We start from the raw sequence: 21,290 nt of genomic DNA on the forward strand, positions 1-21,290 counted from the left end.
GTGGGAAGGATACAATTATCAATACCACACTGAATTATTTAATTCTACCTGATTAGAATTCATAATATGTATACATGCTCTCATGTTCAAATATTTTGTTATGCATATTTGAACTTTATTTGAGGAAAAAGGTTTTTGTCTCCTCCTCATGGCAGATGGTTTCACGTGTTGTTCTGTAAACATGGTAAGGAACACAAGGTACTTCAGAAGACCTCCCCATTTGCATGCAACACAGATACCTTATCTTCTTCGTTGCTCATTACGAGACTCAAGAACCATTTGGAAGATGCAGAAACAAACACCATATTTTCTTTGTTTCAGCACTTTCTTTCATTAAATCAGAGTTACCCAGCTGTTAGTGCTGAAATGTTATCCTTAGGGAACTACTTCTTTCCAAAGGAGGAAGGTTTCCTTCAGTGCAGGAGCACTCATAACCCAAAGAACTGAGTTTGTTTTTTTGTTAGGTATGTTTTATCGATTATGTTATTACAGTAGTCCCAATTTTTCCCTTTGCTCCCCTCTGCCCAGTACCTCCCTTCCCTCCAGCAATCCCACCCCTCTTAAAAGAACTGAGTTTTTTATTGACAAGTAATGCAGTAAGTGGAGTATTTTAGATCAATATATACTCAGATTATTCTCAAATATTATCTACACAAATATGAATTCACTGTAATTTGATGCTGTTAATATATTTTAAAAGGCCAAAACTTTATTAAGAAAAAAAATAGACTCTCTTTATATCCAGCTGTTTTCTGCCAATACTGACCATCTTTCAGTTTTTATTTAGCTGTTTTCATTTCCTAAAATGGTCTTTACCTTATCCATCCAATGTAAACTAGCCATTAGTTATCACGTTATACCTTATTTTAATTCTTAAACAAAACATTTACCATAATCTCATATATTTTAGTTTATCTGTCCATCAAACTGTTTGTCTATCTAATGATTGCTGCTTTTCCTCTTGAAAGTAAGGGTCTTCTCTATATTATTTGATTCCATACTCCATGCACCTAGAATAAGGCCTGGTATATATTGTAGATAATCAGTATATATTTTTCAATGGATAGAGAATATGATAATAGTCTGAAATAATGAACAAACTTTAATATTATCATTAAATATCTACAAAAATTTATCATCTCATATCCTAAAATTTATAACATTCTATTGAACTTTTGCAGAACTCAGAAATATTCTTCTTAATCATCTTTAAGATGATGAAAAAAATAAAATTTAAGATTTTTAAAAATAATTTATTTATTTATCTGTTGTTTGGCTTATTTATTTATTTTTAGAGAGTGGGGAAAGGAGAAAGAGAGGGAGAGAAACATCACTGTGTGGTTGCCTCTCACTTTCGCCCCCACCTGGGAACCTGACATGCAACCGAGTCATGTGCCCTGACTGTGAATCGAACCAGCGACACTTGGCTCGCAGGCCGATGCTCAATCCACTGAGCCACAGCAGCCAGGGCTAAAATTTAAGATTTTAATATAAGGAATGATAAAGGCACATACTTATGGGAAAAATGAATGTCTATTATAGAAATTATTGATGAATTTTTGTAAAAAAATGTAAAAGAAGAAGAAGAAGAGAAAAGAAAAAAGGAAAGGAAAAAGAAAACATGTTAGGTGAAATAAAGACAAACCATTGAGCCAGTCTTCCAGGGTGCCATCAAATATAGCAAAACAAATGAACTACAAATCTTTGTAAATAAAGTTTATCCTACTCTTTCCAATGTCAAAAACCAAAGCTACTCTAGAAGTGGTAAAAGGGGAGTGAAATTCAGATAAATTAAAATGCCACAGACCTCCCTTCACTTACTCATACATGGCCATTTTCATTGAATGAATTCTTCTTAGGCCTGGAAGCCTTTGGTTCATTTCCAGAGCTCTAAAAACGGTGATTCTGACAGTGCGGGCCAATTTGTTTCTGTGTTTTTATGAAGAAGCGAACTTTCACAGTTCCTTACTCAGCCATTTTGATTAGATAATTCTTATCATTGTTATTAAACGTCCATATTTTACTATGTTTCCATGTAGCAATTTAAAAATGGCTATAAGTTTTTTGGCACTTCTTTTGCGGAGAGAGAGAGTTGATGTATTTTTCCCTTGAATCTACACAGTTTTATATTTATTTGAGCCAAAAAAGTACATGTTAATGATGCTATAATTTCCAAGGATATGTTTATTAAAAAAAAGAAATTTATAGCTTCTGCCTGACTCTTTGGGGATGATTATATTGGAGAAAACCAGTTGCTGTGTAAAAAATCCAACTACACCAAGACTGCAATGCTAGAGAGGTCATTCTTAGTTGTCCCACATAACAACCCAAGCTGAGCTCCTTGCCAACAGTCAGCATCAACTGCCAGACACACGAAAGGACTATCTTGAATGTACAGCACAGTAAAGACTGCAGATGACTGCAGCCTGGGACAACGTCTAACTACAATTGCATGAAAGACTCCAAGTGAAAACTGCACAGTCAGCCCCTCCCAAGATTCTTGACCCTCAAAATCATGAATGTTTGACGCCACCAAGTTTAGGAATAGTAAGTTCTTCACCAAAAGTAACTGGAACATGAGGATATCATCCCCAGGAGACCTGTTTTTATTGCCTGTCTTTTCTCTTGGTTTTCAGTTTGGTTACGTTTGCAATGCACTGTCCTTTTCTATTGAAACATAAACATTGTATATGAAAATGTGTAGAGGCACTGAGTGTGCTATCTTCTTACAAAGAATACTTAATGTTATTTTGGCAGGCATATAGGATATAGGCAGATCTCTCTGATCCAGTTGATTGTAATCTACTTCTTGTTTACTCTCATTCTTATGGACTAATTCTGGGTTATCAGAGTCTCCCTTCCTTGGCAGGTTCACTTTTTTCCTTTATACTGCTAAAAGCTCTTACATTTTTAGCCTCTTATAACTAATTCAGCTTGATTTCTTAGAACAATTTTCCAAAATGCATAATTTGAGAGTCAGGTAATGCCTCAAAAGGATGCCTCAAGGGGGAGATTGTGCATAATATGTCAGATTTGCATCTGTGTGTTATCACTTTCTCTAAAATATCTCTTCTGAAGTCCTGGGTACCTGGATTATTTTATGATATATTCAAATAGTTGTCCTTTTTACTTATTTATTTATTTTTAATTCAGCTTTCACAGATTTTCTTGGTGGGTGGATTGGATTGATACAAGTTATTCCATCACAACTCAGCATGAAAGTTTATCTTGCCATGTTTTTTTCTCCATAGCATGTTACATCCTCTGTATTTACTTGTTTGTTTATTCTATGTGTCCTGTGTCCTTACTATAGTGCCTTGAGAGCAGGAATTAATTTTGTACATGGTGACTTCCCAGAGCCTGCAACAACTACAGGCTGGGGCAAAAGTAGGTTTACGGTTGTTCATATGACAGGGACTACAATAATTAATAGGTAATAATATCAGAATAAACTCTCTTTTTGCATATTTACAACTTTAAATCTACTTTTGCCCCACTTTGTGTTCTTGAAAGAAGGACAACAGGAGGCAAGGAAACAAAAAGGACAGGCTTGTTGTTCTCCTAATGATCTTTTCCCCCAGGTACACCCAAAAATTTGCTTTAAGGGCTTTTAGATATCCTCCTTGATCAATATATTTTAAACTTCTCCTACGTCCCAAATTTGCCACTGAGTTCTATTAATTTCATATTTATAATATCTTTCCAATATGCCCTTCCATCTTCATCCCTGCTATCTCAGTTTGGGAGGCTCAACATCTCTTACCTGTTACTACATATGTAGTAACTTCCCATTTTGCCCTACTTCTAGTTTTCCTTCCCCTCATTCTATCTTTCATTAGATACTCTTTGTAGTATTTCCTCAAACACAAATGATTACATTTCAGTGGTTTAAAATATTTAAAAATCTCAGTGGCTGAGTACTGCCTACAAGAATAAACAAAGAAAATTTTATTTTCATGGAATACATAGAAGTTCAAACATGTCTTACCCTGACAAACAAGAATTCTTTAAAAAACCTCAACATCACCATAATGTACAACCTTAAGTTTCAAAAAATCCAAGACCATAACCATGTTATCATGATTTTTTGTATAACTCTCAATGGCCAAACATGACCCAAAGGAAGAATTATTAGACTGAAAATATTAAGTATTAGACTGTTGAAGAAAGTGGGATATAAAAATAATACATAAATATATGTTTTTGTTGGTTAGCAGTAGTTTGGTTTCATGTCTATTTTTTTAAAAATTCTGAAAAGGCTTACATTAAACTAAAAGATTTTCTTATACTTGAAGAAATATTGGATTTAAAGAAACAGATAATATTAGTTTTATTTTTTGAATAATACTAAATGCCTCTTTTATGTTAATGGCTGTCTAATTCCTCAGGAAACCAATATATGTGATAATATTTTTTTTCCTCTCAAAGAGCACAGTGACTAGTGATTCCACATAATTGATTAATTGATGTAAAGGCAGTATTGTAATGATTTTTTATTTCCTTATTTAATTTAAAAAGCTATTTAAAATATGAACAAGATGTTTATGATCCCTTAATAAAATATTTCTTCATGTGTCATCGGCTTCTACACATGATGGTATATTTGGCACGTTCTGTCATTACCCAAACTTATAAGAAAGCGTAATGTAGATCAAATTTTTCCTGGAGGCTATAGGGGGAAGACAAGATAATTTTGGAAACAATTGCTTTGAAGGACAGGGTAGAAGAAAGAGACCAGAAAAACAGACATCAAAGAAGTGAGAGTATTAAAGAAGGTAAGGGAAAATAATGCAAACTTTTTAAGCCTCAGGTTCCTTATCTGTAAAACAGATATAACATTTAACTTCTGTAATCATCGGGAAGAGGGTTAACGCAAACAGAGCTGTTACTATGACACTTGATGTTTAGTAAACACTCATTGATATTGTCATTTTTGTTTGTTATAAAACAACAACAGGAAACAAAATCTATTGCTACAGCATAAGCTAATTTCCTTGTCAGCAACAGTACCTGAGATACCTGCTCTTTGAATCATTGCTTATCTTATTTACTTAAATACAAAAATGAAAACACAGAGGTGATACATAGACCAAAAATTTGAAACCTAACAGATGACTTGTCCCATTGTATTTTTACTAAAGAGACACACTCCAGACAAAGAGTTTCTTCCACTTTTTCAAAACATCACCTTAGTTGTTGAACTCATGAGTTATTGTGTTGTTCTCTACAAATAAATGGCATGAGAATCACAATGAAAAACTATGGGTCTCATCAAAAAGAAAAGTATAACATAAAAGAAGCAGAAATGTCAGGGCTAGGGTGCTATCTCATAACTATTTTCTTTGGGATGTTTGGTTGTATGTGGGAGCTTTGCTTTTACCTAAGCGGTGATGAATTGTAGAATGTCTGACGATATCCATTAACACCTTTGTCAGGGCTACTGTGATTTATAGACTCTTTATGCTAATTGGGATTATGCTGCTGGCATAGTTAGATTCCCACTACAATTTTTTAAACACTTAAATCAAGTGATTTAACTACAGCCACACAGAAGACTTCAGGTGATTGAAGTATTTCAGGAATGACAGCACCAAATTAAAAATAATTAGCAGACACTTTCATGATAGCTAGTTTTCCCTGGGCCATGTGTGGTCTATTTTTGTACCTCCAGATGCCCCGTTCAGTGCAGTCTTATTTTTATTTACAGTTATTTCTAAAGTTGACAGAGATCTGTCAATTTGTGTTAATTTTGTTGAAAGCCAACTTACCAAGATTACGTGATAGCACCTTCTATCCTAGTTATCCAAGCCATTCACTTTGTGAAGTGAGTTGGTTTAACATTCAAGTTGGAAATAGCAAATCTCCTCCACAAGTTTATGAGGGGAAGTCTTTGCTATTCAACTCATTTTGAGATCTTGTCATCACCCAGTAGTTAATTAAAACCTGAGCAGACTTATTCAGTTTGATAAGGTATTTCCAGCCACAGCAATCAATAAATACTCTTCCAAAGCTACTTACCAAATAGCGTGTTCTCACTGGACTATTCTCAGTACAGCCAAACAACCTTAACAAAGAATTTCACCTAAACTTTGATGTTTAAGTATATTATTTTTTATATGTACAACTCTGTTTATTGCAACATTATTCCTAATGCCAAAAAAGGAAACAAAATGAATGTTTATTTATTTTTTGTCAGGATTTTTAAATTTTTGTGTTCAATTACAGTTGTCCCAGTTTTTCCCTCATTGCTCTCCCCTGTGACATTATTTTTAAGGAGAAAAAAAAAAAGCTCTGGTAAGTCAATAAAGCAAGCAGTTGGTTTTGGTCACAAAGTTATTTTAATGATTAGTTACACCATAATGGTTATATGAACAAAACCAATGAGCATATAAAAAAGGAATTCTATCCCATAGTTATCATGGAAATGCAAATTAAAATCAAATGAGATAATAGTATATGCCCCCCAGAATGACTAAAATAAAAATGAGAGACAACAGAAGCATTAAAGGGGATGTAAGAAACTGGAACCATCATCAGCGGTATCGCCAGCTTGGTGTATTTACTAACGGTGAACATACACATATTCTATCGATCCACGGCTCCACTCCTAGGCATTTACCTAACAGAAATTTATCTGCACACTCACCAAAAGACACATACAAGAATCAATCCCAGCACTGCTAACCTCTCTCTGACTGTATGTTCTGCTACATGTACATGGTGATCAGTAAGCAGATGAATATTCTTGGGCAACTTCACTGCAGATCTCCAGGCTTCTTTGTGCAGTTCTCTCCTTTCCTGTACTCTGTCCTGTTAACTTCAGTCACCTTGTTCTGCCCGACCGCTCAGCTCCATCGCTTCCACCGGGAAATCTGACAGGCCCTATCTTGGATCCCACTCCCCATACCGTGACCTGGAAGCTCTTTAAGGATGTAAGCTGGGGCAATTAGTGAGGCTCATCATTTGTTTTCCACTTCTCATGTTCCAATGCTTTGAAACTGTTGTTTTATATACTTCACCTAATTTTGATATCTGACCATTGGGTAAATCCAGGATTTGCTATCCCTTCTTGTCCAGAAGCTAACATCCTTAGCAATACCATTTTTACCTGAAAGAACAATTAAGGGCCAGTCTACAGTTCTTCAGGAATGGGTGTTTGGCAGACATTTTCTCTAGAATCAACAAAGTGAGCCTATTACTTCAAGAAAAACAACTGATAGTATTTGTTGTCAATGATAAAATTCAAGCTTTCAAGCAAAATTTAGAACTTTAGAAAATGTGTATCTGTCACCATTAACTTGACAGTATCTCAGTACATAAATACATCTCAAATGAAGTCAGTGGTGTTCCCAGATCTTAGCTATTGTAAATAACACTGCTCTGAACACAGGGGTGCATATATTCTTTTCTATTGGTGTTTCAGGATATATCTGGAGGCTTTTATGCTAAGGAAAATAAGCCAGTCAGTGAAAGACAAATACTACGTGATCTCACTTACATGTTAAATCTAATGAACAACATAAACTAAAGAACAAAATAGAAACAGAAGCATAGATACATGTTGGCGGGGAAGGGCAGGGGACTGAATGAAAGAAGGTGAAGGGATTAAGCAAAGAACATATATGCATTATCCATGGACACAGACAATGAGAACACAGATGTATAGGAATTGCCTGAAGGGGGAGGGGCCGGATGAAGGGGGTGGGGTCAGGTGAAGTGGGGGAAAGGGAAAAGAGCTGGGACAACTGTGATAGCATAAACAATAAAATACAATATAAATAAATAAGAAGTCAGTGGTGATCTTATCACTGTGATTTTTTTATTATTCTATAATGGAATGTGTCAACATGGGAAAGTATACATTACTTGCTACACTAATATTTTTCAAATGGTCAATGCCTGAAGATACAAAATGTCCATTTTAAGCACAAGATAGACCAATGGATTTTCATGTAACATCATTGAGAGAGTTTCAGATTCTGAGGTGCAACTAAGTTTTAAGAAACAACTTGAGTTTTGGTGTAGTATCAAAGATGAGTATACACAGTTATTTGAAAAGATATTGTAATATTCTCCTTTTTCCAATTAAAGACCTCTCTTTGACTAGATGTTCTTTATATTCTTCAATAAAAATATGCTGTGATATACTGAATTCAGAAACAGAATCCCAATATATTCTATTAAGCCAGACGTTAAATCGATTTTCAAAGTGTAAATTAATGTCAATCTTCTCACTATATATTTTTGTTTTAAAAAATATAACAATTTCTCATAAAATAAGTTACTTATGATAACATACTGGGTTTATTATTGTTATTTTCAAAGTAGATAATTTTTAAAAACTCTTAATTTTCATTTCTGTTATGGTAAATATCAATACATCGTCGGCAGCCGTCCATCTCAAGAGACGATGGTGTAGCTTCTTCAGAGTCTATCTGCACCGCCGAGAATGGCTGTGCAGTCCGACTCGGGAGTGACATGGTATCTGTCTCCTCCCGTGTTGAATCGACATCTTGCGATGACGCTGAAGCTACAGAGCCTGGGCAGGGTAATATGGAGGGTCTGCTGTTGCCCATGAAGCAGACCCCCCCTCTCTTCGCAGCTGAAGGGTCCAAGGGAAAGACGGAGTCCATACAGCTTGGCTTCAGGTGCGCCGCAGGAGTTGCCGGTGTTGACTACAACGTCAAACCGCCTTAGGGACTCCGGCTCCGGATTTTCTGTCGGGGTTTACTCCCTTAGCCTTTCCCCTGAAGAGGTATGCCGCAAGGCAGCGGAGGTTTTTTGGAGTCAGAGTTTTCCTTCTCTGATGTACCCTGACTGGAAGATCGAACCAGCGACACTTAGCTCGCAGGCCGACGCTCAATCCACTGAGCTAAACCAGCCAGGGCTAAATATCAATACATATCAACACATAAATAAAAGTCTTTTGAGATCTCCAATAATTTTTAGGCATGTAAAGAGTTCCTGAGACCAAAATCTTCCTTACAACTTCCCTTCCCTTATGTTTTCACGTTTGAAATTCTCTTCCTAGTCTGCTCCTTTCTGTGTGAGTCCAGCCCTTGATTCTTCTCTAGTCTGTTCCTCTCTTTAATATTTTGGCTCTGTTAACAGGGTCCTGCCCTGACGCCTCTCATGGCTGAAAATGTATCTCTGTGTCCCACTGTCCTGAGCTAGGCACCAGCCACTGAGGCCAGAACTACTTCATGCAATCGCGGGCTTACCTGATCTCTGCCCACTGGCCCCCAACAGGTGTGTTTTCTCTCCATTGCCTGCACTTCTTCTCTTTACTTGCTGTGTGACTGGTGTCAACCAGAGCATCTCCAAGAGCCTTCTCCGGTTTGTGTTCTTACTGCCTGCTGTGAATCTGTCCCTCTCTGAATTTCAGATGTTGTTTCCCGCTTTGCCAATCAAGATGAACTCCAATTTTGATAAATAAAAATAATTCTAAACTTCCAAGGAGTGTTCAAATTTAAAAGCATCTCTACAGAGGCATTGTACATCTTTAGTGTAACTCCAGTAGCAAAATACACCTTCCAACAGGGCTGGGCATGTGTATATTTGGGATAGGGAGCTGACTAGGGAGATGGGAAGATTCCTGGTGCTTTGCAAACCACACAGCTGTCTACTCTGCTTATGAGGAACTCCCCGGTGCCTGCTCCACCGCAGTGACACAGCTTTGTCGGACTTCTTGCCTGCTGTGATACTCAGAACTCGCAAGCATTTTGTATATTGTAACAAGTAGTTGGAAGACCATAATCTTTTATTTAGCGTTTCCTTTTCAAAGTCTCTTACTTTAAAGTTCTGTCTTTGAAACTGTGACATTTTCTTGAACAACAGACTCACAATCTCTCCCTGCAATGTATCCCAACACACAGACATTTGTTCCCCAGAAGAGTATAATGTTTTTTTTCTCTGAGTTACTTTCTAATATTTAGAAAAAGATACTGTATAGATCAGTCCTTGGGGTTGACAAAGGGAGGGGAGGTGGAGAGGAATAAAATCCTCATTATTTAGAATTTTCCATCCAGAGAAATATCTCCTTCCCTGTTATTCTCACAGATTTTTGAAAGGTCCATTGTCAGCACCCTCTTCCCCCACCCAACAGATAAAATGTCATAGGTTAGAAAATAAGAGACAAACCCTCTTACTCTAGCTTGTACCTGGTGCTTCTTGGTTGTACCACAACTGAGCAAAGATGGAATAAACAGGAATAGTATTTCCCAAGGAAATTATTTCCTTTTCACTTTGTCACGGTTAATGTTTTCCTTCTCATTTGAAAATCTGGTAATCTGGGAATAACAGATCAAAAAAAACATTTAATTTATGTGTATTCTGTGTCTGGCGTAAGTCTCCATGGTTATTAGCTAAATTGATGAGTCAAGTTCAGCATCATGTGTTACTCTTGCTGGTGTCATTTGTGTGTCGGAGGCTCAGGGAGTAGCTGTGTTTTCTTTATTTAACGGATTATTTTTTAAGCTTTTGATGGTGTTGTTCACTCCAATAAATTTATCCTCATTTTTATTTTGCCTTATGCTATGTTTATTTAAAATAAGAAAGGGAAAAAAACCTTACACACATATTTTGGGCATTTTGTCCTATCATTCTACTTTGAAGAGAATGGTCCCCATCTGTTTTTGACACTTTTGTGATAGTGATAGCTTCCCTGGGTATCTAATGACACACCTACCTTACTGAGTCAAATCTGTCCTCCGTGAAAAATTCTCAAAATTCAGTACGCTACTTTTTTCTTAAGAATATCTTCAGGTGCTCCTGTTTTCAATGTCATGGCAGATTAGTCACACAGAATATTCCCCCAAGTGCTGGATGTACTGGAAGAAAGTGCTGGAAAAAATATTTTAAGATATGTAAAACACCTTCCTAAATGGGCTTTTAGGAAGCCAGTAAATCCTCAAAGCCCCCAACTAGATGAAACCAGGAAATCTGCGCAGGTCAGCATGCTCCAAAGCTAGTTTTTGTCTTGGGGGTGACAGCTTACCCCTGCTTATCTTGAGCTCCTATGGTGGTGTGAGGTATGAGAGAAGAGATAAAACTCATCAGGTTGCCAAGGTCGGGAACCTGGTAAGAGCTTGCCAGCCATGGAGCTTGGACCCAAGAGGGTTGCACTCACAGTCGTCGTCGGCAGCCGTCCGTCTCGAGAGACGATGGTGTAGCTTCTTAAGAGTCTATCTGCACTGCCGAGAATGGCTGTGCAGTCCAACTCGGGAGTGACACGGTATCTGTCTCCTCCCGTGTTAAATCGACATCTTGCGATGTCGCTGGAGTGTCCTCTCCAGTGAAGCTGAAGCTACAGAGCCTGGGCAGGGTGATATGGAGGGTCTGCTGTTGCCCATGCAGCAGACCCCCCCCCCCCTCTCTTCGCAGCTGAAGGATCCAAGGGAAAGACGGAGTCAATACAGCTTGGCTTCAGGTGCGCCGCAGGAGTTGCCGGTGTTGACTACAATGTCAAACCGCCTTAGGGACTCCGGCTCCGGATTTTCTGTCGGGGTTTACTCCCTTAGCCTTTCCCCTGAAGCGGTATGCCGCAAGGCAGCGGAGGTTTTTTGGAATCAGAGTTTTCCTTCTCTGTGCACTCACAGTAAGCATGAGAATTAGAGTTGGGAAAGAAACATTCTCAAAATTCAATATGTCACTACTTTCTTAAGGATATCTTGCCATGCAAAGGGGATCCTGAGAAAATGTTTCTATCTCAGAGCCAAGTGGAGGAAAAATCCTTCTTTGAATTTTTTCAATACTGAACTGGTCCTTGCAGTGCGTTTAAGACACGAATTCACACTACCTGGGGGATTCAAAGACTCTTCAAAGCTTTTAATTTAAAGTGCTAGCAGGCAACTGGCAGAAACAGATGCCAATCTCTGTAGGATTCAACTTCAACCCAGGTGTTAGAGAAAAGAGAGCAACTCACTGCCAAATATTATGGAACAGAAAAGAAAATAAAGAAATATCGTTGAGGACTAACAAAAGAAAGTCACCAAAAGAAAACATTAAAAATTAATTCAGATATTGAAAAGATTGAACACATAATATGTAATAGCAATGTTTAGTTAAGGAGAAACTTGTAAGTATGATCAGGGGATAAACACATTCACAAAGAAGCCAAATTAATGTAGAGATAATTTAGATATGGCTGTATGAGATTTGAAATATGATCATCTGAAGAGGCCAATCAGAGCCTAAGGCCAGAGAACTGAGGTGACCTGGGCAGGTGTAGTCCAATGGGTAGGGGGCAGAGAATGGAACTCTCTTCTCCTAACTCTCAGATGTGGACTCATTTTTCTTCTGAGCATCTGGAGGCTGAATTATGTTTCACACAGTGAGACGTGCTTCTTTGTGATATTTGTCCAGAGAGAGTTGTCTGAATGTAGAAAGTTATTAAGGCCTATTTAAATTCAGATGTAACATTAAGTAGAATAAATAAAACAAGAGATTTATTAGATAATACTGATAAAACATGTCATTTGAATCAGTGATGCCTTTAGTATACATGTCTAGCATTCCAAGTCTCTGAATTCAACTGCAATATCAATAATACTAATACTCAAATCTGAAGCATTCCAGTAGTCCACTAACCCTTGTGGAACATTCAGACCTTTTTGGAGTTCCTGTTTTTAGGGTATTTCTGAGAACGCCAATGTTCTACTTAAGTATATGTCCATCTATCATTAGTCACTCTTTGAGCTACCATTGCTCCATGCCAGTCCCTGCCAATTCTCCACATACAACAATAAATGCTCTTGGGGGGTGAGGGAGATAATGACCCTTCCCTCTGTGTGAAGATCAGTGGGGAAGGCCAAAGCCACTTTGTCCCCTGTTATTGCCAGACTTGGACAAAAGCTGTATTTCTGTGCAGAGCCATTCTACTTCCCAGGTGTTTCCAGGCCCAGAACTAATGCAGTGGTTCTGTTTCTCTGCCACGTTTTCCAAGCCAGACTGCTCCTTCTCTTGTGCTGAATTTTTCTCTCTAGGCATTAGAACATTGATGCTTAGATTCAATCTTGCTTCATACCAATCACAATGGCACTTAGAATGGTCTTCCTATAGCTGAAACCCTAGTTTATCAGTATGGAAAGTAGATATATTGTGGGGAAGATAGGGAATGGAGGTTATTCTGTTTCATAGGACAAATGGATCTATTGGCCAGTGCTGCCCAATACCTATTTACATGTGCATTTCTTGATTGAATAGTCACGTCTCTCTCCCAGCAGCCTGTTGTAGCCAGCCAATTTCTTTATGGATAGATCATTAGGCGCTGGCATAAATTCTCCTGTTTTAAGCACATCAACTAAAATGTGCCAAAGAAATCAAGGTGCTACTAGATACTAGATACTCTGGCACAAACCATCCAAGATCAGTGTCCAAAACAAACATTCTTTATAGTCTCAGAGGGGTGTCCCATGTGTCTTGTAGGTAAACATTCTTCGATGTGCTCCACCATGCAGGCAGGCCCTTGTGTAGTGAGAGGGACATTTTGTGAGTGTTTCACATAGAATCCTGTCATGGAAAAACTATTTTCCACTTGTTAAAATGGTACAGAAGACTTTATTCAAGGCTACTGTAATAGGAGTCAAGATGAACAGGCAAGCATGAGGGAAGCAGTAAATGGAAAGTTAATAAAAGGAGATATCAAGGGGAGGAGAATTCTTGCTAAATTGGTCTAACAACGTTCTTGCTAAAGGCAAGCTAAGGTTGAGACATAGTTGAGAAGACAGTTCAAGGAGCCAGATTAAAGTTTGGTCCAGAAAGGAGTCTGCCAATCCCTGAGGACAATGCTCAAAAGGATCTCACTTATCAGAGTTACATTCAGGCTTTGAGAACTGTGATTTGAAAGCTCTGAAATGTAGAAAGAGACCCCTTGTTTATTGAACTCCAGTATTTATTCAACTTTACAGAAGTGGTAACTTTCTAATTAACTCAATTTCAAAAGCTGTTAACTTGTAACTTTATCAAAAAGTTATAAAGGATGCTGACATTAGGTAGTATGCAAATCATAATATATAAACAATTTGACAATAATATTTCTCAATTCCTCCAAAACATTGTGCCCTTACTTTATTTATAAATAGTGGCTACTATCCCACTCCTGTCTCTTCTACCAGACCTCTCATTTCCCTATCTGCACCTATAACTTACCAATTTATCACAAAATCATTCCTTTAAAAAAGAATCTGGAAGCAAAATCAATTTCACCCTGTGTAATGTACTCAGACCAGTAGTGGTTTTCATAACTTATACATCATGCTGCAGGTGATTTAATTAAATTTAGGTAGTTGATACTGAGTTAGAAATAAACATAGGTTTTCACATCTTATATATTATATCCATCCTAATATTAAAATCAACATAATTATAAATTTTTTAAGAGATGGACTGACCATCACAGAAAATACCAGTTCTTCCCATTCCTCTCAGAAGAGAGAGATAGGGACTGATCACCACAATTTTTAAGAAGGAGTTGAGATGATATTGGGTGGATTGAAGAGTTGCTAGAACTTTGTAAGGTCTGGAATCTTCACTAAATATATTAAGTTTGTCAATAGATAGTCCTATTCAAAGATCAATTGGAATGGTAGGAAAAACCTTAAATCAATATTAACTTTTTTTCTGAAACTGTCATGAACCAATTGTATGGTCTTGGGTAGTTTCTTAATCTGCCTGATCATAGCCTCTTTATCTATAAAATAAGCAGGGAGAAATTACTTCCTAGGCCCCTTACATTGAAAATGCTGGGTTTATCTTGCATTAGACATGGTGCAATGGATAAATGAGCATGTATAAAGTCAGCGGCTCACACCGGGCTGGTGCACAGACGTCGGCAGCCGTCCGTCTCGAGAGACGATGGCGTAGCTTCTTGAGAGTCTATCTGCACCGCCGAGAATGGCTGTGCAGTCCGACTCGGGAGTGACAATCCCTGCCACACTTGTTACAGGTGAAGGCAGATGGCCGTTGTTGCTGCTGTTGATGCTGCTTCCGCCTCGATCTTTTCTGGACCGCCTCCTCGTTGCGCGCAGCCTCTGCACGTGACGTACCTTGCCTGACCGCGAGCCTCCAGGCTAGGCGGTCGTCTGCTTGAACTTCCCATGTGTTGAGATTGATGGAGCATTGTGTCATGTCCTTTTTGCAGATGTCTTTGAACCGCAGTTTTGGGCGCCCTGTCATCCTCTTGCCTTCTGCTAGCTCGCCGTAGAGGAGGTCTTTGGGGATACGGCCTGCATCCATTCTTTTGACATGGCCGAGCCACCTGAGGCGTCTCTCACTAAGAACTGCATGCAAACTGCTCATGTTGGCTCACTTCAGCACCTCGGTGTTGGGGACTTTATCCTGCCAGGCGACATGCAGGATGCGTCGCAGGCACCTCATGTGGAAGCTGTTGAGTTTCCTTTCGTGCCTTGCGTAGGTGGTCCACGTCTCGCTGCCATAGAGGAGAGTGCTGAGTACGCAGGCTTGGTAGATGCGCAGTCTGGTTTTCTCAGTGAGGCTGGAATTGTTCCACGCTTGCCGGTTCAGTCTGGCCATAACTGTGGCTGCCCTGGCGATTCTCCGGTTAACCTCCAAGTCGACTGACAGAGAGCTCGAGATGGTGGACCCGAGGTAAGTGAAGTCGTTGACAACCTCCAGGGTGTACCCGTCGATGGTGATGCATGGGGGAGTCCCCGTGCCTTGAGCCATAACATTCGTCTTCGTCAGGCTGATGGCTAGTCCGAACTCCTTGCATGCGTGGGAAAGGCAAGTGACTAGCTGCTGGAGTCCCTCTTCGGAGTGTGATGTCAAGGCTGCGTCGTCGGCGAAGAGCATCTCACGGATGAGCACCTCTTTGACTTTGGTCTTGGCTCGTAGACGGGCCAGGTTGTAGAGCTTGCCATCGGATCTGGTGTGAATGAAGACACCCTCGCTGCAGTCCTTAAAGGCGTATTGGAGGAGCATGGAGAAGAAGATTCCGAACAGCGTAGGCGCGAGGACGCAGCCCTGCTTTACTCCGCTGCTGACTGGGAAGGCCTCAGAGGTTGCGCCGTTGTAGGACACCGTGCTGTGCATGTTGTCGTGAAAGGACATGACCACAGCAAGCAGATGTGGTGGACAGCCAATCTTCCGTAGCAAGCTGAAGAGACTGCTTCGACTGACCAGATCAAACGCCTTCGTAAGGTCGATAAAGGCGAGGTAGAGTGGTTTATGCTGCTCGTGACACTTCTCCTGCAGCTGGCGTAGGGAGAAGGTCATGTCCACTGTTGATCGGCCAGCTCTGAAGCCACACTGGGACTCTGGGTAGACGCGGGAAGCAAGGGTCTGCAGGCGGGCAAGAGCGACCCGGGCGAATACTTTGCCGATGACGCTGAGGAGAGAGATGCCCCGGTAGTTGTTGCAGTCGCTGCGGTCTCCTTTGTTCTTGTACATGGTGATAATGTTGGCGTCTCTCATATCCTGGGGGATGTAACCCTCCTTCCAGCAGCGACAGAGTAGATGGTGGAGCGGCTGTAGCAGGACTGGTTTCCCGCTCTTTAGGATTTCTGGAGGGATTCCGTCGCTTCCTGGTGCTTTCCCGCAAGCGAGGCGGTCGATGGCTTTGCTGAGCTCTGCCGCAGTAGGTGGGGTGTCTAGCTCCTCCATGACTGGTAGGTCTGGGATGGCGTTAAGAGCAGTGTCTGTTACGGTGTTCTTCGTTGCGTACAGCTTGAGGTAGTGCTCGGTCCACCGCCGCATTTGCTGTTCCTGGTCAGTGATGACCTCACCTGTCTTGGACTTAAGGGGGGCGATCTTGGAGGGGATTGGGCCTGTTGCCTTCTTGATACCCTCATACATTCCTCGTGCATTGCCTATATCGGCGGCTTCCTGAATGCTTCTGCACAGGTTTAGCCAATAGGTGTTGGCACAGTGGCGGGCGGTCTTCTGGACTTTGTTCCTGGCAGCCCGTAGAGCTTGAAGTGTACTGGGAGTGGGCGTGACCTTGTAAGCCAGTAGGGCCTTCTTCTTAGCCTCGATCACGGGTTCCATTTCTTCCCAGTGAGCCTCGTACCAGTCAGCGTTCTTCCGCTCTTTCTTCCCGTAAGCAATAATGGCGGAGTTGTATATGGCGTCGCGGAGACGTGGCCAATTGGATTTGATAATGTCATCTGCCGCCACTCCCTCGCTGAGTGCATCTTCCATCTTGTTGATGAATTGCTGGGTCTTAACTGGGTTGCTGGCACAACTGGTGTTGATGCGTGGGCGACCCTTCATCTTGGAGTGGTGCAACCTCTTCGGCATTATGCGCACCTTGCTTACCACGAGGGCATGGTCCGTGTCGCAGTCTGCACTGTGGTAGCTGCGGGTGAGGAGGGTGCTGCCAATATCCGTTCTTCTGGTGATGACGAGGTCAAGTTGGTGCCAATGGCGGGAGCGGGGGTGCCTCCATGACACCTGGTGGATCTCTTTGCACTTGAAGAATGTGTTTGTCACGCACAGGCCGTGGTGACACGAAAGCTCAAGCAGTCGCTGACCATTCTCATTGATCTTTCCTCTCCCAAAGTTTCCGAGGCAGGTGGGCCAGGCCATGTGGTCGGCTCCTACTCTTGCGTTGAAGTCTCCAAGGAGATAGAGAGCGTTACTACTGGGGATCTTGGATAATGCTTCGTCCAGTGCATGGTAGAACTGTTCTTTCTCTTCGATGGTGGCGCAGAGGGTTGGGGCATATGCGCTAAGAATGCTGACTGGGCCGAAAGTTGTTGACAATCGGAGGGTAAGTAATCTCTCTGTGCCTCCTGTGGGTGGCTCTATGGAGTTAACAAGCGTGTTCTTCACAGCGAACCCAACACCGTGCTGTCTTGGTTGGTCCGGAGACTTCCCTTGCCAGTAGAAGGTGTAGTTGGTTTCTCTGATAGTTCCGTTGTCGGCCAACCGGGTCTCCTGTAGAGCCGCAATGTCGATGTTTAGTCGTGCCAGTTCCCTATCGATGACAGCGGTTTTCCTGGCACCCTTGATCCACGGAAGGTCTGCAGTAAGTCCAGGGCACATGGTCCTGATGTTCCAGCTAGCGAGGCGAAGAGCCGGAGGCTTCTTTCTTGTTGTTTGCTTGGAATTAACTGGTGCGGGTGTTTTGTGGCTCACTTTTCGAGAGGCGCCTCTCTGATCCCCACGCACCCAGTGGGGCAGGCGAGCCATGGCGAGACGGCACCTAATTGGCTGGGGCTGCCCAGCTTGAGGCGGGCGGTAGCTGTCCAGTGAGGTGCGATGACCTCTCCCACCGTCAGAGGAGACCCCTGGCGCTCGTTTCCTTCGCCAATCGGATGAGCTTATAACCGGTATCTGTCTCCTCCCGTGTTGAGTCGACATCTTGCGATGACGCTGGAGTGTCCTCTCCAGTGAAACTGAAGCTACAGAGCCTGGGCAGGGTGATATGGAGGGTCTGCTGTTGCCCATGCAGCAGACCCCCCCCTCTCTTCGCAGCTGAAGGGTCCAAGGGAAAGACAAAGTCAATACAGCTTGGCTTCAGGTGCGCCGCAGGAGTTGCCGGTGTTGACTACAACGTCAAACCGCCTTAGGGACTCCGGCTCCGGATTTTCTGTCGGGGTTTACTCCCTTAGCCTTTCCCCTGAAGAGGTATGCCGCAAGGCAGCGGAGGTTTTTTGGAGTCAGAGTTTTCCTTCTCTGATTTTAGAGATGGTAAGGATGGTCAATGCACATTTCTTCTGCGCACTTGAAAGCTGTTGCCGGCCTCTCTCTCGGAGCACAGCTTTTACACGAGAGTTGGAAAATCTATTTCCAAATTTCCATGAAGATGTTCTTGACACTTCATTCAGAAGCCAATTTCATAATTACATGCCAATCATTTTCACAAAGAATTTCATTATTTCTCCTTATGAGATAATGTATATCAACATGTAAATTCAGATGATACACAATTGCTCTCATAATAATGGCATAGTTCCTGGTAGGCCAGTGGCTTGTCTCAGCATGGTAAAACACCGACTCAGGCTTCTTCCAGTCTGGTGCTTGGTCTCAGAGTTCTCTGCAACCCATTCCCAGGAAGAGAAAGAGGGCAAGAATTCCTGGGCTCAAGCAGAGGGAAGGCAGAGAGGACTGGAGACACTTGGGGAGAGTTTGGCACGGTGGCTTTGAGGGGAGAACTGGAGGAGCAGCCGACTGGGTCCCAGTGCTGACTCATCCCCAGTACTGCGGGTAGACCATTCCCCTCCAAGTGGCGTCAGCCACTGACAACTGCGTCAAAAGACAACAGCAAACCCAGGAAGAAACCTCACCAAGGACGCAGAAGGCCTTGTCGGCGCCAAGGCCGGGTCCCGGCGGCTCCGGGCACCGAGCCCGTGAGCGGCGCTGCTCCGGGGCTCGCGGTCCTCCGACGGGAGCGGCACCACCTGCACGTCACAGCCACATGGACGGTACTTACGCTCGGTCTAAGGTGAGAGACGGTTCATGACTTCTCTCTGTGTACTGGGCGGAACGGTGCTCAAAACTGTGGTCATAACGCCTCGTCTCCATACGCGCCCTCCTTCCAGAGACGCTCCGGTTCCTCTCCTTCTCTCTCTGCAGATAATCCGTCTGGTGCACAGTAAATCCTCAAAATGAAATTAACCCACCTCCTCCCTCCCCTCCTCACTTTTTCTTTCTTCTTTCCTTCCTACCTTTTTCATTCCCTCTTTCTTTCCTCTACCTTCATTCAGGTATAAGATGGCAGATTAAGACCAGGATATTTAGGGGAAAGTGGGTGGGCAATTACGCATTACAGGACAGACTGGAATAGACTTTAGACTACCTTCTTGATTGGAGTTTTAGCATAGGCTATTCAGATTCTAGGGGAAAACTGTGCAAAATAAGTTCTTATAAATGTTTAACCATCTAACAGGAGGAATAGTCTCTTTAAGAAGTCATCAATGCAACCAGTTTTATAGCTTTAACTTCTAAGAGTCAAATCCAGACATATTCTCTAAAGAAGACCCCTGAACTTCGAATAGATTTGGCATTTAAAAGTCCAGCATCAGCATATCAATATGAAATATTAATCTAAAACTGGTGATTAGTAGTTTTATTCCCCATTTGGTGGCCTCTCTAACCAAAGATCAAACATTTTGACTGCAATATGTCCTCCTTTCATAGCAATCCTCTCATTCATCAGCCTAAGAAATTGTGCATTTAAATCCCATTTTTATGCCCAAACTTTATCAGCTATGCTCTTTTAAAATGGGATCTAAGTCTACTTATAAGACTGTAAAGTAATACTGCTACTTAATTTGAGAAGTTGAGCAAAATTAATAAGCAATGAATCTGCTTTTGTGTAGAAATCATAGGCATTTGAGTTTGATTCAAGGGGGTCATGGGCGTCTCTTGGCTTTCAATGCCTTGAAGTCATATGCCCTGGAGAATGCCTATGAGGCAACTGCGATGTTTCACATTCAGGGAGAAAAGTCAAAGGCAAGGCTACAGTTGTGTATAACAAAGTGCAAGCAGCCTAGGAGAAAAGCAGTGAGTATAATAGAGCTGGGGAGATTAAAGAAGAGACACAACCTGTTCTCCTGCACTGGATTAGACTCCATTCATGTGCACCTTCACAGTCAAGTTTAATGATTGAGCAATAACCTAAAACCCAATGCCATATGTTGTATGGGGCAGCACAGGAAAAAGTCTGTTAATTGTGTGAAGAGATGAGGTCTCCTGAGGATACTGGAAGTACCTTTCTGGAAGAAAGTAAAACAGAGATGAATAAGGCCTCTGATACAGAGGACGAAGAAAAGATGGTGAGTGCAAGGAAAATAAATTGGTTCCTCTTACCTCCAGCAAAATATTTGAGTTTGCGCAACGGTCAGCCCTAGCTATGATTAAGCACATCAAGCCCTCCAGGAATGCGGACATTTCAGAGGGACTCTGGAAGGGAGAATCTTCAAGGTCAACTGAAGTTCAGAGATAGCAACCCTACCTATGAAGACCCTCCATCAACTTAAAGCCAGGATGTGGGTGCCTGAAGAAACCGCAACATGACAGTCCATAGATCACAGGACTCAAAAGCATAAGCGTGAGAGCCACACTGCCTGGATTCAAATCCCAACGCTTCCGCTTACCAGCTGTGAGACCACAGGCAACTCCCTTCATTTCTTGTTTCTATAACTGCATATGATCTTTTATTCTTTCTTTCCTTTTAATTCACACCGGCCTCATCCAGCACCCTGCTTCACCTCCCTCCTTCTCCCTTACAGATCCACTCTTAACCGCTAAGCCCTCAGGACAATGAGGTTCTGGTCAGGATCAAATAATCTTAGAGACAAAGCGTCCTTGGGTCTAATGACCACAGA

General features: G+C 41.7%; 1 pseudogene; it reads left to right on the forward strand.

Moving 5' to 3' along the window:
- Positions 1 to 21,290, forward strand: part of LOC150007891 (uncharacterized) — a 66,629-nt pseudogene that overhangs the window by 42,686 nt on the left and 2,653 nt on the right.

Source organism: Furipterus horrens, unplaced genomic scaffold (genome assembly GCF_987537825.1).
Source record: "Furipterus horrens unplaced genomic scaffold, mFurHor1.1.pri manual_scaffold_6, whole genome shotgun sequence".
NCBI lineage: Eukaryota > Metazoa > Chordata > Mammalia > Chiroptera > Furipteridae > Furipterus > Furipterus horrens.